The following is a 14,262-nucleotide window of genomic DNA, read 5'->3' as shown; positions in this document are numbered from 1 at the left end:
CGATATACTCAACGCCTAGCAAATTCCCACTCACCGGCCCCACTGACCACACGGTCAAAATCTGGCATTCTGCAAATAAGTCACTTGGCTGGCATAACAAGTTAACTCTTGCAACGCCTCTATGGGACTCACAGAAGCTGGGGTATATGGGAAACTCAAAGGGTTTTGACAAATGGGACCTAATAGGCATCTCTCAAGCCAAGGACCTTTGGTGCGTGGAGGGGGTGAAGTCCTTTCACACTCTTCAAACCCAGTTTGCCCTTGTGGATTCTGAGCACTATCGACACTTGCAAATTCGACACTCACTGCAAGGAGCTTTTCCCAGAGGCGCTACTCCACCAGATGCCTCTCCACTGGAGGATAGGCTGCTGGATGGCCACCTACCTGACAGAGCCATTTCGCTGACATATCGAAAACTCATTAATAATATGGAAAACCCCTGTCGAAACTACGAGACAAATGGACCAAGGATGGAATAGAGTTGGATGACGAAACATGGCAGGAAGCCGTCTCCTCTCCCAGAACGGTTGCTATCCCGGCGCGACTAAGACTGGTGCAACTAAAGATCCTCCATAGAAATTACATAACCAGGTCCCGGTACACATGGGTGGAGTGACAGATGGCTCTTGTAGGAGGGGATGTACACAACTGGGTACATTTATGCATATACTATGGCATTGTGAGCAGATTCACGAATATTGGCGTAATATACATATAATCATGAGTGAAGTGTTCGGGGTAAAAATCAAGCCAGGAGCGCCCAGGTGTCTTCTTAATATCTGGGAACCTACCGACCTAAATGCTTATGCTGAGAAATGGGTCACACTTGGTTGCATGATCGCCAAAAGAAATATTGCACAACTCTGGGGAGCCCTGAAACCTCCCTCGATCACTGACTGGGAGCGGGAACTTGACTGGAGTATGTTAAGAGAAAAAACAGTTTATATGGCCCGTGGCTGCCCCCGAATGGTCCAGGATGTGGGCACCCTGTAATGCATACCGGGGCAATATATGTACCCCTCCGCGTGATGTAGATGATATTGATCCCCCATCCCCGCGACTTTCAATCATTTATGCTGCTGTTTTTGTATTTACCCTGATTTCACTGTGGCCCAAGTATTGCTTTTGTGTATATTTGCATGTATGTCGAGATTGTTCAATAAAAAGATTTATAAAAAAAATGATTTATACACACAAGAGGCAATTCAGAACAACTCTTTCTGACCTATTCTAACATTCACTTCAAGTGAAACCTTGACCAGCGGAATCTAGCTCAGATTGATACTGTTATTCCTTGTGCACTGAGATCAACTATACCAACCACATCTCACAATCACAAAAAGAAAAATTCCCTATCTTAAGAATGCTGTCAAAGATGCCTCACAACAAGCACAACAACACAGCAGACAACAACACAGTGTCTTCAACACAGAATCTTGACGTTACGTCTCTTATCCCAGGTCTTAGGCCACAACGGACCCAATAACCACTTCAACTTCTCTGCATTAGGCACCACATTCACACATCAACTTAAATCATCTCCTCAAGACACCATACAGCCACTGCAAAACACTGTGATCCAAGCATAAGCAAATGCAACGTGCAACCCTATTAATACTCACACTCCTATGCTGCTACCAGACATGTTTGAACCGGAGTTCTTGAACCGGAGTTCCACCAGTTCTATGTCCAACATTCGGTCACACCATCGGCATTTGGGGTTTGGACTGAGCGTGGGCAATGTCTAGATGGGACACCCTAACTTCCTCAAGTCAGTGGACAAACCATCCTCTGCTACCAAAATTGGTCCAGCGTTTTCTGGAACCACACTTTACTTACTCTTGATCCTCCGATAGATTTTTCTTGTTGTACTGAGGGGAAAAGGAGTTAGCATTTGATTTACTGAAAGCAGATTCGTTATACAGTGCAACCCATTTGACTGCACAATGAGGCCCAGGAACCAGTAGCCACGTTTAAGGATGTTTTTTTACAAATTAATAATCAAATTCAAATATATCACTCTCAATGTCATGTCATAAAGATACAGTAACTTCAAAGAGAAGACAAGATACAGTAAAACAACTGGGAGGCCATGCCTCCTAAAGAAATCGATATGGACTAATTTAAAACAGATAAGCAGCTCAGTTAAGACTATACAAGACAACAGCACCAATATCTGATGCTCTACAGTAATCTAAGTATACCAAGCACAGCCCAAAGGAGAAGGATGGTTCAGTTAATCTAAAGAGTCTCAAAATTCAAAGAGTTCCTTGTAAGAAACAGAGGCAAGGCAAATCAAATATCATAGATCAAGTATTCGCATCTCAGAAGCTCGGTCAAGGGCCTTCAGTAAGTCTGAAATAAGTGCTGGCCTAACCACACTTAGGACAGAATCCAAAGGAAGCATAGAGATTTAAGTCTCTCAAAGTCTATTCAAAGGGTAGTGGGGTATCATAGAAGAGGTCCAAAAGGGAGCTCTGCACAGAATCTGTAGAAGGGGCTCAGCAAAGAAGTCCAGCAAAGCTCTGTAGAGTTTCTCCAAAGAGGTCTAGGGGCAATTCCGAAGAGATCTGAAGTCAAAAACTGAGTTGTCGGTAAGTTATAATCCATACATTCCATAGGTGACTCCTCCTTGGTCACACCATGATATAAAGTCTATTGTCCATGTTGTCACATATTATTACAGAATGCAGCATTCACCAGTGCTCCCACACTACTCATGGAAAAGAGATCCTTCTCTCTTACCCAGGTTATGGAAGAATGGTCCTTTCATTAGAGCTCTGGATCTAAGGGACTTTTGCCAAGGTCTTCTTTTCAGGCTATGTATCCATCTCTAGTACAAAGATGTATCTATTCTACACTAACAAAGCATGTGAATACCTGCAAGGAAGGCACGTTATCAAAAACTGAAATACAGTAATTAATGAAATGCAGCATGTAAAAATACAGGCCTACATAGTTAAGCTAAGTGAAACATTTAATTTAATGGTTCATATGTGATATGCGTGTGCACAATTAAACCCACATGAGTATACGTTTTAAATGCCTTACGTTTCATACAACATGTAATATTCAACAAATCATTCAACTAGTTTGCAGTAAGTATGGCTAAGACTACATTTAAATCAAATATATGGAATATTAATGCACACATTACATAAATACTTTTGCATTTCTAGTAGAATCATTTTTTATTTATATGAGGATGGTTTTGATCATAGTTTCAATTCTGTAAATATTATTTACGTGAAGTAACACACACATTGGAAAAGTCATATTTCATCTCTATGGTGACTACATTATCAAGTTAAGTGAGAATGATTCTTTATTAATCACACTTAATTATGGTAAACATTCATGTAAGTAAGTTCTCTAATCCTACAGTGAAGCAGTCTTAATAATGTCAAATGCAACACTTACATTAGTTTGTTAAACCATAGATGAATCATGTGCTACAGGCGCTTTCACGCCATATGTTTCTTAAGTATCTGTGACGTGTAAAGGGTGGGCGACTTTGCACTGCACTAATGTATTATATCTATAGATAGATAGATAGATAGATAGATAGATAGATAGATAGATAGATAGATAGATAGATAGATAGATATAGGTGCCCCCCTTTTATCTGTTGCACAATGTGCCCCCTCTTAAAATTTACTTTTAGAGATACCACTATCTTTGCGGTCACTCTGGCATTTGCTGCCTTTAATTGGCATGCCTTTGACTGCATTATCTGTGCACAGAAGCAGCACATTGTCTAAACCACAGGAGTTACCGGACACGTTTCACAGTAAATTAAGTCCAATTAACAGAGGCCCATCAACACGGCTTGGAACATAACTCCATTAAATGATCACACGGCCTCCACTGTTCGCTACGCCGTACACTCGTCCGCCTATCGCTCACATTTCCCAACCCATTGCGCTTAGGAAGTGATTAACAAAGCCATGCTCCCCCAGGAGATAATTCATGACCGAGGAGTAATTCTGCAATTGGCAAAGGAATACGTGAAAAAAAGTGTGCGTTAGCAGAGGTAAGATCCAGACGCTTTGTTTACATAGGGCTCAGCATAGCTGAAAAGTGGAACGATGTCACGTCACGTGTCTTTTACATCAGCAACTCTTTGTATTCTGCGACTGCATGCAAATACTTAAAATGAGAAAAGGCAATACTAAACGCTCCGCAAATAAAGTGAAATGTCATTGGTTTGTGCCGGCTGAATGTCACACATGATAAGGGACACTTTGGGGCAGATTTACTAAGAGTTTACGCCGTGTTTGCATTAAAAAAAAGAAGCAAATCGGTGCAAAATCTTTTTGTCCAATTTGCATTCCAGCGCTAGTGCTGAAAATAACGTGAAAGTAACTTGGAGCAGCGCTATGCTTTGCATTACTTAGCGCCAAGGGGGCGTACCATGGGTGGTGCATGGCCATTCCCATGCAACCACCCAAGGTTTCTGACGCTAAACCCAATTTACTACATAAAGTAGACAGTGTTTAGTGTCAGAAAATAGCGCATCCTTCAACCAGGCTCTATGAAGGAGAAATGCTTTATTTCTCCTTTATTTTCCAACTTCGCATGTGTGCTGCACTGTAGATCACACATCCAAAGTGAGGAAATGTTTAAAATGAGTCTAGGTATAGTATTTTGAACTGAAAGATTAACCTTCCACTACAAAATCGATGCTAGACTCACGGAGGCACCCTTGCACTATGGTGCAAAGGTGTCTTCGTGGCGCACTGTAGCTGATTTCAGCACCGGCGCTAGGGAGAGCGCACAAGAGTGCCATATTTCAGTAAATTTGGCGCTCTCCTGCTCTCTCCTTCTCAGGCAGCACAGTGCAGCGTTTGCGGCTCCTTCACTGCGCGAGAAATTGGTGCATCTGTCCCTTTGTACGCTCGAAGCCTCCCAACTCGGTGTCTTTTAAACCCAACCTATAAAGGATCCTATGCCCCATCTAACCACAAGTGAATGACCTAGCAAAACAGTGCTCTAAACCAATAGCTCTGGATTGAATGCGCTAACGCATGCAATGATAGACAGTGCTGCTGGAACAATTGTCAGAGTGCTGCCATCAATTTTACATCACTGAAGTCATACTTATGGTGAAAAATGAAAATGCAAGTTTCACACAAAGAACAAATGCAGCAAACATGCCACGCCCATTAAGCATAAAAGTGTTAAGAGTGTAGTATGTAGCTCGTAGTGCATTTTGGAACACACTGTCACAAATGTAGTGCTTATACATGGTGTGGTAGCGCACTATCATTTACAGATAGCACATTTTCTATTTAAATTACCACTACATTTGCACAGATATGTAGTTTTACTCATAAGAGTTTAGAGTGCACATACATCATATTTGAAAATCAGGTTTCAGCAAAGAATTGTCATTTGCGCATCACCGAAAAAAGTATCTTGATTTGATTTGATCCCATTAACATTTTTGTTTCCATCATAATTCAAAATTAGGAAAAAATGTGACACGTGTGTTCATAATGGGTAATATATTTTAACATTTTTTTACGTTCATTTACAGATATTTAAATGTTGTTTGTGTTAGAATAAAATTGATTTCCTACTGCATTTCCATTCGGACTCCCTGTGCCCCAGTAATACTGTCACATAGTTCACTTTACAAAATCATCAAGCTTTGGAATCAAAGAAAGAAAAGTAAACACCAATCTCCATGTTAACAAATGAGCAGCAATTTGTCAAAAGACACAGCCTGACATTTCAAATCTGTCTTTGCACTATCATAAATGTGGCAAGCTAAAAAAAAATTAAAGACCCCTTTATTGCTCATTCACCTTCTGTAGTCGAGCATGGTTATTTTGGGGGGTGCTGCAAATTTAACATTCATGTTATAAGAAACATTGCATCAGTTTTTGTTTTACAGATAAACAGCAAACAAACACAATATTTAATAAATATACAATCCAGTTTAAAATGTAAGGATAGAAACCTCCTACCCCAATCTCTCTCAATTATGCATATTGTGGAATAGTGGGCCTTGTGTGGACCACCATCACGTTGTGGGGAAAGGGCTTGGCCCTCACCAAACGTGACACGAGCTTGGTCTACTTAAAATTATTTAAATTGTTGTAAATCTGTTCATTGGTTTTTCACATAATTAAAAGAAAATATGAAGAAAAGTTAGTGATATTGTGACTGTTTAAGTAATCAACTTGTTTGTGGATGTCACATTTAACAAAAAATTGAACCTGGAGAATTGTGGCGGAAGTAGGTGTTGTCCTGGCATGGCTTTATATAGTAGCCCCAAGCTGGGTGCTGTACTGCACAGAACCCAGGGTTTTGTGTGTAAGGGGAGCACTTTGCAATTTTGTTTTTTTTTGTGACACTTTTTTATTGAGTTTTCAAAGACAGTACGGATACAGTGGTTTAACAGTAGCCCCCATGGTGCGGAGGGCGAGCTCTAGGGGGTCCTCTCCAGCTCTGTACATGGGCAGTGGGCGCCTCACCTGAGCGCTCCTGACTGGTTCTGGAGCATGGAGGGGCTCTATGTTCATTGCAGGTGGGGGCCTCAAGTTTTTTTTACACCACTGTACAGATCGCACATATTATAATGCAGTTGCAAAATGTAGAGTAATACTTTCCTCTATCCATACATTAACATACAGGATGTAAGAAATGTAGTAGCTCTTAGCCAAAACCCCTCCTCAGTCTGCTGTTTGCATCCTGTCCCTGAAGACAACTATTTTAAAGGTTCAGCACTTCCATCTTAACAATATAGACAAACTTAAAACAACAGATGTATTGCAGCAAACCATGGACTGTATGGGTTGACATGTAAAAGCATTTGTAGGTCGAGCAAACAGGAAATGTGGAAGTAGACCAAAAGGGCATAAGATAAATCAAGATCAAGAAGTGATGGTGCTGTAGGAGCCAACCAAACCCTTTCTTGTTTCAGGTTTCCCCATCCAAAATGTTAACAATCAGGGCAGGAGTGGCCTATAGGGGAATATGGCATGGCCAATAGGGCTGGTATGACAAGTATGAGTCTGCCCATTTTGGGGCTGTTTCTGTGTGTGTTTTATGGTCTTGTGGGCCTGTTTTTATTGCTGATTTCCCTGATATTACCACAAACATTGCCTGCAGCAAGCACACGTTCATGCTGTCTCAAATACCTTGCAAAACACCTTTTAAACATGTGTTCACAAGTTCAATATTACCCTGAATTGCAAATGTGGGCCCCTCTTTTAGCTACCTCCTTCACTAATTGGAGCTCATTTTATGTTGGTGGCCCAGTCTATTTTCCGTGCCAGTCTATCACTGTTAAACATGGTCACATGAATGTTATGCAGGCAGAGGCATTGATTGGTATTGTGGGGGAGTCAGATTTTATTGTGCCATTAGGTGTACAAGTCACCGGTCTTATAAGGAGTTGTCTCAGGTCCTTTAAATTAGGAATGGGCGGTAAACTCCATTCTGTAGATGGTGTTCGCCTGGAGTGCAGAGTTCCCCATAAAATTCTGTGAACCGCTGCAAGGCACAGTTTTTCTCATGCAGGGCTCGCTTCAGTTGGTGAGCAGGAAGAATTGAGTGCTAGGATGTGTCCTGTCGCAATTTCTGAATGCAGGGGGTCACAGCAGGTTGGCACCTTTTGCATTGAGAATGCTGTTACTCGAGTAGAACATATACTTAAGCAGCAGAAAGCAGCCAAGCCAACTGGCACAGTGCACGGTGCCGTTCGTGCTGAATTTACAGTGCAGAACAAGCTCCCAGCACATAAAAATACACGTGAGCAGTGCAAAATGCTGAAATTCCGCCACTCACGGAGCACCATGGAATCTTGCTGAGTTTTTATGTAACTTTGTAGAATTCCACAGAGTAAAACACCATGAGTTCTGCCCAACCCTACTTTAAATATGAATCTCTTTCTACTTTGTTTCCTTCTATCAGAATTTAGTAGAGTATGGGTTTCCATATCCTGAAATAGGCCCCCTTTTTTATCTAAGACTCTGGAAACTGTTTTCTCATATGAGGCCACAGGAACAATTCTGTCAGACACTTCCAATGAAATCACACTGTGGTTGACCTCCATTGGTGAAGAATGCAACTATTTGCAGCTGCCAATGATCAGCCAGTCTAAATTGGCTTCCTAGGTGTCAAGTGTTGTGTAATAATCCTAGTTTAAGTGAGGGATGAAATGGAATATGCCCGGTGTTATTGAGTGTGCGCACAAACATCATGATTCCAGGATGTGCGGGGACAAGATAATGTACTTTTTTTTTTAACGCCCTGAGTTCTCATATAGTGGAACATGACAGTAGTGTAAATGTCCACTCTATAAGTCCACACACTGATCACCTCCAAAAGAAGGCAAATCTCCAATGTATGATTCAATTATCTCAGAACTATCTACTTTGTTAATGTCTCAAAATCAGATTTTTAGACTGGTTTTCTAAACAACATCACTGCCTTTCCGCCAGTCTCCCTTTGGATAAATTACTGGACCAGGCTTGACATCCAGCTGAGCAAAGACATTTTCAAGGACTGCCTGGCCTTGGATCATTCCCGTCACATTCCCTGGTTTAAATATGTTAGGGACTGTCTTTTGAACTTAGGGTGGTGTGATTTATTTAGGAATCTGGACAGTATCTGCAAGCAGGACCACAAATTGGTGAAAGAACACTTTTTTAGAAGGAGGCGGTTGAATAGGGAGTAGAATGCTTTAATGAAGACTAGTGTTCGTCGATATATCCTTTTGAAAACCTTGACCTCTTCCGAGCCTTAGCTTTTGTGTCTTAAAAGTAGATACAACCGCTTTTTTCTCACTAGGTTCCGGCTGGACCTATTGCCCTTCTTCTTAGCCTACTCTTAGGTGGTGAGGGGGAATAGGGGTGTTAATCTTACGTCCTGTGTCTGTCACAGTAAGTCTCCGCAGAACACGCTATATTTTATGATGTTTTATAGCTTTTATAAAGTACCCAGGAAAAAAATATAAAATTCCCCCGCATGAAAAAGGCTAATTTTACTCAGGTTCACCCTGCACTCATATACTTGCAAGTGCTTTCGGGACATATTATTCTTAACGTTCTTAGCTTTTTAAAAGTTGCTGTTAGGTTGAGAAACAGCTTTGATTAAACCCCCTTAGAGTGTAGGGCACTCACCATCTTGTATATCTTTGTAGGACCATTTTAACTGTTTATTTTTTCCAAGTAATTGTAAATTGTTGATATCGTGGATGATTTTGAAGAGTGTGTCATGGCCTGTTTTGCTTTTATGGTTTTTATTTCAAAGACCGAATAAAGTTTACATTGATTGATTGATTGACTGGCAAATGATTCACAGAGTTTTTAATACACAATTTTTATTAAACATTTCTTGTGAACTAAGGCATTGATGTTTTTCTTATAATAAACATTTGAAGCACTTACCCTGAAAAAGGAGAAGAACAACATAGATCAGCAAAAGGCTGCATCAATAGAAATAAATGTAAATACTGTTGACATGATGCACAATTTTTAGGATGAAAGACATTTTTCAGATTTTGCTTTGTGGTCTTTTTTACAGAATCAAATTGTTGAGATTAGCATATCAGTGATACTTGCATGGGAGGTTATTTTTTAATATTGGCCTTTAAGTTGTTTCGACATGTTAATGATGCAGTTTTTAATTATTTGTATATCAAAATAATGCACATAATAATTTAAAGATTCTGGGTTTAACACAGCAATAGATAATACACAATATATAAGTATATTGATGAAAGTACCTCATTAGGATTTGGGGGAATCTTGATGTCTGATAAAATTGCATTGATCAGAGACCACCCCTCATGCGCACCCCACCTCTGAAGGGATGAAAGTGTGGGTGAATTAGGTTGTATTCCCACTGCCAGGCCATTTTATTTTTCAAACAGTTCCTAAGTTATAGATATCTCCTTCTTTGGTCCCCACACAGCCTACACTCTATGCAAATCTCTCTCCAAATGGGTGGATTGTACTGTTCACAACCACTGGGTCTACATTGACAATACCGCTTGAGGATCATGCCATCCCGTGAGACCAACTTCCTTTTCTCAAGCTTGCATTGTGCAGAGTGGTGCTGTACAGTGCCAGTCGATCCACACCCACCATTTCATGGGTTGTATCATACTCTAAGAAGGGAACATGTCATGTGATACAGTTGTGATATTGGAGGCAACTTAGTTTCAAAAAGAGATTCCATTTCAAATAGTTGCAAAGGTTTCCCATTGAATCTTTACCCAAGGCAGGTAGTGTATCCCATGTCTGTCGGGAAAACCAGTTGTGGAGTATAAGTTCACAAGATCGCTTAGGAGCGTTGTTAGACCCGGCCCTCGTAACATAGCCAGACCTGACCCCTGCACCTCACACCAGCCCCCGAGCCCACGGCCTAGCCGATCCTTCCCACCAGAACACACACACCCGACCCGGACTTCCCCGTCCGTGGCCTTCCTCCTTTCGGCCACACCGGGCCCGCGTGCCCACTTCATGCACCAAGATGGCCGCCAGGCCCCAGCGCGACCCTGGCCTAGAGGCGCCACTCCGGCTGGAGGACATCGCGCTCCCCTTGGGATGAGAAAGGGAGTAGCAGTTTCCATCACACCTCTGCGCTTCCCTGGGAAGGTGGGTTTCGATCGACCCGCCGGCCTCCCCGAGGGCTGGCTCCACGCCTGCTGGGTGTCTGGGACTCCTCCCGACCCGGCCCTGAAAGGATCAAAGGACAATGGCAGGAAACCCCAACAAGCGACCCCCAGGTGACAAGACCCCTGCCTGCACAGACTCCGGACATCAAAGAGGAGTCGCCCTATAACCAGGGGTGCTCTGGGCCTGTCCGGCAGTTTCGCCTTGGAAACACCTGAGCCCTGCTGAGTGACTCGCGGCTCCCTGAAGATCGTAAGACCTCCGAACTTGTGCTTAAGCCCTGCTGAGTGACTCGCGGCTCCCTGAAGATCGTAAGACCTCCGAACTCGTGCTTGAGCCTTGCTGAGTGACTCGCGGCTCCCTGAAGATCGTAAGACCTCCGAACTTGTACCTGAGCCCTGCTGAGTGAATCGCGGCTCCCACAGACTCTCTTGGTCCCGCCGGACCCCACGACGACAAGCGTATCCCCCAGCTCGAGGATTGTGAGCTGTGCGCCGGGTACGCTCCTGCATCTGATCCATATCCCCAAAGACTGTCCCGCTACCTCCTACCCCCCTCCACGACTTTGTGAGCCCGCGCTCCACTTGTATATATTTGCCTTGCTGATCATAAAGATCCTACAACTCCGATCTGATAAAGATTTATTCTTAAGAACTCTCGGTGTGGTGTCTCTTTGTCGGGTGGTGCCGAGTGTACGATCCTAGATACGAGATTTCTCCCCTGAGGAGTCTCCCGCCAGTGCCCGGCTACGATACCTCGAGGGTGGGTCTCAGGACAGTCAGGGCCCCCTCCGGGCCCCTCTGAGGTCGCCTTCTAACATTGGTGGCAAGCGACGGGATTCGGGCCCATAATCTAGAGATCGTACCGTGAACGGCTGACGCACTACCGACAAAGATGGCAGAAGGAAACGCCGTGGTTCTCACAGAAAACGACACCAGTACCGTGTTCCAGGTGGAACAGCTGGAAGAGTACACACACAAAGAACTGAAGCAATTCTGTAAGGAACTCAAAATCGCTACCACTGGTCTCAACACCAAAGAAGATATGCAAAAGGCACTGAAAGCTTGGGTGGATTCTGGAGCCTCCCGCCCAGAAGGAGCGGGGGAGCCCCACGACGAAGCTGGACCCTCCCAAGGAGAACGCAGCAGCAACCAGGTGCGAGGCTTCGTACCAGACGGGGGCCTATCCCCGGAGGAACTCGCAGACAGAGAAAGAAGTCGCCATCACGAACTCGAATTAGCCAAACTCAAAATTGAGGGCGAGTTGAAATTAGCCGAGAAAAAGCTAGCGGTGGAACAGCTGCGAGTGCAGGGAGAACTAGAAGAGAAGAAACTCCAACGGGAACACGAAGGAAGGAGACTTCAACTGGAACATGAACGCAGCTTGAAGGAAATGGAGCTGAAAGCAAAAAGCGAAGAAGCGCGGCCCCCGGGGAACCGAGAGGCGGCCTCCCCGGCGGAGCAGAAAGTCCACATCCCCAAGGATGTGGTCAAAGAATATTACAAAAACGATTACATTCAACAGTGGTTCCGGGCCTACGAGGTCGCCATGACCTCCCATCGGGTCCCGCAGAAGGATTGGGGGGCCGGGTTGTGAGGACGCTTCCTGAGCGAAGGGAGAGACACCCTGCTCGACCTACCAACCTCCATGCAGACCTCCTATGACCACTTGAAAGTGGCCCTCCTCACAAGGTACGGCCTCACCCCGGAGATGTACCGCCAGCGGTTCCGGGACTGCAGGAAGATCCCGGGTACCACCTGGGTGGAGTATGTGAATTTCTTCAGCCGCGCCTTCGATGGGTGGATCAAGGGCAGCAAGGTAACCACCCTGGAAGAACTAACAGACCTTATGTTGTGGGAACACCTGGCTGCGAACTGCTTTGTGGAACTGCGCCAGCATCTGCTCGACAGCAAGCTCACGGATCCGAGAAAGCTGGCCGTCGAGGCGGATCGCTGGACCAACACCCGGGTCTCCCGGGGCCCTGTAGGAGAGTACCCCCGAGCCAGTCAGGGACCACCCCGCCAGAGAGGGGGGGGAAACCAGGGAGGGCAGAGAGAGTCCCAGTCTAGTCCCCCGAAGTCCCAACCTCCGCCTTTCCCGGCACCCCCACCAGCTGTATCCGGCCCCCCCCTGAGACGGGGGCACCGGGTGACCATCACTTGTTTCCGTTGTCAGAAGCCCGGGTATTACGCCAACGACCCTGAATGCCCCATGGCCCCACACACCACCCAGGCAGCACCCCCCCGCTAGACAGATAGCCAATGTAGCACTGGGGGAGGAGGTTGAGGAGACCGAAGAGTGGGAACCTGCAGCCATGGCCCTAGAATCCTTAGGAGATAGAGAAATGGTCCCTGGAAGCCTCCTGCCCTCCAACACGAAGAAATATGGGCAGCTCGTAACGATCAATGGCCACCAAGTAGAAGCCCTCCGTGACACCGGGGCCAGCATCACCGGTGTCCTCAGTCATTTAGTCCACGAAGACCAGATCCTCCCCAATGTCTTTTGCCCGGTCATTTCCGCCGACAACACGGAAAGCCTATGTAAGGTAGCCCTGGTGCCTTTTGAGTGGGGAGGGGTGGTCGGTAAACTGAAAGTCGCAGTGAGAACCTCCCAGCCAGTCGACTGTCTCCTGGGGAACGACCTGGAAAGTTTCCCCTGGAAACAAGTCGAGCGCAAGACCCACCTAGGGATGATGGGCCTCCCTGAGTGGGTGTGCGCCACCACTCGATCCATGGCGGCCCGACTGACCCCCCTGAGGGAAGTCGACGACGCCCCGACCACTGAAGATAGGATGGTCCCCGCCGAGGGTCTCCACATCCCCCCACCAGAAGGGTCGGTCGCCAGTGACGAACCCCCGCCTTCCGACTCCGCCCAGGTCACCGAGTTAGGCGATCTGCCCGAATTGGCCCAGTGGCGCCACGAGGGGGGCCCCTCCCGAGAGGAGTTCTGCCGAGAGCAGGCTACCTGTCCTTCCCTGGTCGGGCCCCGGCAACAGGCAGAGGCCCAGGCCGCAGGCGACCAGACTGGGACGCACCGGGTGTATTGGGAGAATGACCTTTTGTACAGCGAGCAGAAGTCGGTGGAGCTAGGGTCCGACCGGGTTCTGGTGGTACCCCTACGCTTCCGAAACCTCCTCCTGGGCTTGGCCCACGACGTTCCCCTCGCAGGCCACTTGGTCCAGGACAAAACCTACAGTCGCCTCGTGACTCACTTCTACTGGCCCAGAATGAAAGCAGATGTAGAAGCCCACTGCAAGTCCTGTCCCACGTGCCAGGCCAGTGGGAAGAGTGGAGGAAAGCGCAAGGCTCCCCTCCAACCCTTCCCTGTCGTCAGTACCCCTTTTGAGCGGGTCGGGATCGACATTGTGGGGCCTCTGGACCCCCCAACCTCCCAAGGGCACCGTTTTATCCTCGTCCTGGTGGATCATGCCACCCGATACCCTGAAGCCATCCCCCTGCGCACCGTCACAGCCTCCGTGGTGGGCCGGGCGTTGATGGGAATCTTCTCCCGCATGGGTTTTCCCCGCGAGGTCGTGAGCGATCGCGGTACCAACTTTATCTCCCGATACATGAAGTCCTTATGGCAACAATGCGGGGTGTCCTATAAATTCACCACCCCGTACCACCCCCAA

The sequence above is a fragment of the Triturus cristatus genome, chromosome 5_2 (genome assembly GCF_964204655.1).
Source record: "Triturus cristatus chromosome 5_2, aTriCri1.1, whole genome shotgun sequence".
Lineage (NCBI taxonomy): Eukaryota > Metazoa > Chordata > Amphibia > Caudata > Salamandridae > Triturus > Triturus cristatus.
This window is presented reverse-complemented; position numbering follows the sequence as displayed.